Source organism: Nicotiana sylvestris, chromosome 1 (assembly GCF_000393655.2).
Source record: "Nicotiana sylvestris chromosome 1, ASM39365v2, whole genome shotgun sequence".
Lineage (NCBI taxonomy): Eukaryota > Viridiplantae > Streptophyta > Magnoliopsida > Solanales > Solanaceae > Nicotiana > Nicotiana sylvestris.
Genome location: NC_091057.1, coordinates 124,789,996 through 124,793,722, shown reverse-complemented (window position 1 = coordinate 124,793,722; position 3,727 = coordinate 124,789,996).

Genomic DNA, 3,727 nt, shown 5'->3' with positions numbered 1-3,727 from the left:
ACAAGTCACATATATATACGGCATCTACATCTGTACTCTAGACCTAGTAGTGGTGGCAAATAGGCAAGAGTGAGGTCGGATATGGCGACTTTAAAAGTTGTTTTCGGACAGATAATTGAAAAATGGAATAATTTCACATAAGTACAACCCACATAGGTACTTTTCATCCGCGTAGCCACCATTTTAAGTTTTCATCCGTATAGCCAATGAAACCCTCAGACATCATATGTATGAGTATATACAGCATATGCACTGAATGTACATAAATTCAGCGTGCATATTTTACACTAGAAAAAAACTTTCCAGCCATCATTAAATCTTTATTTCAACACAAAATTTATCATATAAAAAAAGTGTTAAACTTTCATGAAGACCTCTTATACAATAATAATGTATATACACCCTTATACACTGAAAAAAATATAATTATACATCATATACACAAATCTACGTACTTATACATATTTATACATAATTATACTTTTTTGTATAGGTGTGTATAAACACCAGTTATTCACCATATGCACTGAAAAATACCTTATGCTCATCACTACACCTCTGTTTTAACAACAATATTATCAAAAAGAACAAGAAAAAAAAGAAGAAGAACCAATCAGCTCAAGATAGGTCTAGATGAATCCCAATTTCTTAAATTTTGTCTCACTCAATCAATAATACTATTATTAGTCAATACCCATCTGGATTGAAGCACCAATTCACAATGAAAATTTCTAGATCTGAAAACTTTAACTTCGTTAGTGGCAGAATTATGATTTTTGGGACTTATATTTCGATACCAAATACTCACAGTAAAGATTCGATATTTATCAATCAAAATTACTTAAATCATTAATAACTCAAATATTTTCTTCCTCGATCCTTTCAAACGAACAACTAACTTCATATTCTTCATATTACTCTAGACTTTCATCTTTCTGCATGAGGAAAGTTTGAAAGAATTAAAAAAGGTTAAGGAAAACTAGATTTGGAAATTAGAGAGGAGAAAAGATAGGATGAAAGATAGATTTAAAAATTTATGTAGATAGAAGATGACTATGGGAGATAGATCTAAAAAATATAGAGGATATAAGATAATGGTCTGTAGAGAATAAAGAGGCACAGGGAGAGAAAGTATTTTGGGCGTGTAGGGAAAAAGAGAACTAATTTAGTGATTGAAATCTTTCCCTCAAATTCTATACAAACTGGGCTATACCGGGTAAACTCTAAAAATATGGGTCATTTTTTGTTATGGTGTGAAGTCATGTATATTTTCTTGTAATTCTTTCTTGAAAAATAGCAACGTTTATAAGGATTGAAAAGTAACCTTATTTTGCTGAAACACGAAAAATTTAAGCACAATATGCAGGATATAGAGCTTCTGCGAATAAATTTCGAGCATATTATGTTGGAACTGCAAACAGAGAAACTTCCATTATAATATGTTGGATTTTAGAACTCATGCATATAAAATTCTCGCATATTATATTGCAACTCCACATGGAAAGTTCCAGTCCATTATGTTGGAAGCTCATTTGTAAAAAAATTCGAACTTAAACATATTATGCTGGAATATTTTCGGATTTTTAAAGGTATTTTTATTCAAATTTTATCTTTACATGAAAAAATGGCTAAATTTTGATTACTTTTGAACTGTGACTATTTTTCAATTACTAGATACAAAATTTGGCTATTTTTTATTTTTTCCCCTGAAAGAGATAATGAAAAAAAATATCCCACCCGCTAATTTTACGCCCCGTAGCTAATTTGGGACATGGACGGATCCAAAAACTATTTGACTAGAATGAGAAGAAGAGAAATAGCTATTTCGACTAGCTTTTTCGGACAAGTGAAGAGAAATAGCTTTTTCGGACAAGTGAAGAGAAATAGCTATTTCGACTAGCTTTTTCTAGCAAGTGAAGCTAGCTCGTAAAAACTTCTCTATCTATAATTGTTAGCTTTTTGCAAATACATATTTGTTCATAAATTTTATTTATATTTTGACAAATTTCCAAATTCAAATCCAAAAACCATTATATAAAAGAGCCTACCATTTATTATTTTGTAACAATGCAGCTCTGTCTTCTCGATCATCTGATACTATATTATGTAGTTCATTATAAAAATGATAATTTTGTACCAAATTTATTTATATTCAGGACTATGGTTTGCGATAATATAATAAATGTTATTGATGAAGGTATTGTTGGGTATTTGCTAAAGTTTTTTGAACTTGTGAGTATAAGCCATGTTTCATGTTTTTTCTTTTTTCAAAAAAAAAAAAGAAATATGTTTTGAAAATTGATGTCCAAACACATTTTCATCTTCAAACTTCTTCACCCAAATAAGATTTTTCGAAATAAATTTGGGAATCTATGGCTAAACGCTACTTTAAATTATACTTTCTTTTTTTTTTTGGGAGGGGGGGGGGGGGTTGGAACTTAAATTATCCTCTTTCAGTCCTACGCAAAATCTAGTCTCCTGTTTACAAAATGGTGTTCAATGAAGTTTAAAGGTAAAAAAACACTTAATAAAACAAAATAACGACAAACAACACTAGCATATATGAATTGGAATTTGGAACACGAAAATGGCAGAGGAAAACTTAAAAGGATTTACAATGAATCAACAATTCAAAATAATATTTGCATAATAGAATCATTTATAAGGTAATATATTATATATGCAAAATTAAAACCTACCAGCCTTTAACTAAAGACCTAACAGACAAACTGACAGGCGGGTCAGATATGGGCTGCTTGAAAACGTGTAATGCAGAAGATAAACGCTAATTAATTTGACGCCCCCATAGCTAATTTGGAACTTGGACGGATCAAAAAATTATTTGAGTGGAATGAAAACAAAGGAAAAAACAGCTACTATTTGACTAGCTTTTTCTTTTTACCCATTCTTAAATTATTACCTTTTATTTTTGGAGTAGGAACTTAAATTATCCTCTTTCAGTCCTACGAAAAATCTAGTCTCCTGTTTGCAAAGTGTTGTTCAATGAAGTCTATAGGAAAAGAAACCCTTAATAAAACAAAATAACGACAAACAACACTAGCATATATGAATTGGATTTTGGAACACAAAAATGGCAGAGGAAAAATTGAAAGGATTTACAATGAATCGACAATTCAAAATAATATTTGCACGATCGAATCATTTATAGGGTAACTAGTTTCTCGCATTGCACGTGTATATTATTCATGTAATAAATGATATTATAAAATTATATCATATTAAGAAGATAAAACTTTGAGTAAATAATTCTACGTGAAAGAATAAAGTAAATTTTTTTATGAATGGTTAATGTGAATCATCGTATGGTAACTTGTTTGTTGAGATCGAGATAACTAGATATTATCTGAAGCTATCGAGATGAACAATCAAAATTTTAACAAGATTTTAACTATCTTTTTCAATGGATTTATTCAACTAATGTGTTGAACCCCTAAACATACTATCAAAAGTTTGTTCCTTACTTGATCGAATAAACATAAGCATGTACCTTTCTTGATCCAAAGAGACATGCAATATATTATTTTCAAATTGATCTCAAGATAATTTCCAAGATTTTATGTAAGCTTAATTCATGTATTACAACCTTGGAAACAGTCTGCACATATTTTCATGAACGATATCTAAATACCTAATCTATACCAACACACTGATATTATTTAGTAAAAGGAATATAATAGCAGAAATTTACCTCCAATAACATGTTATG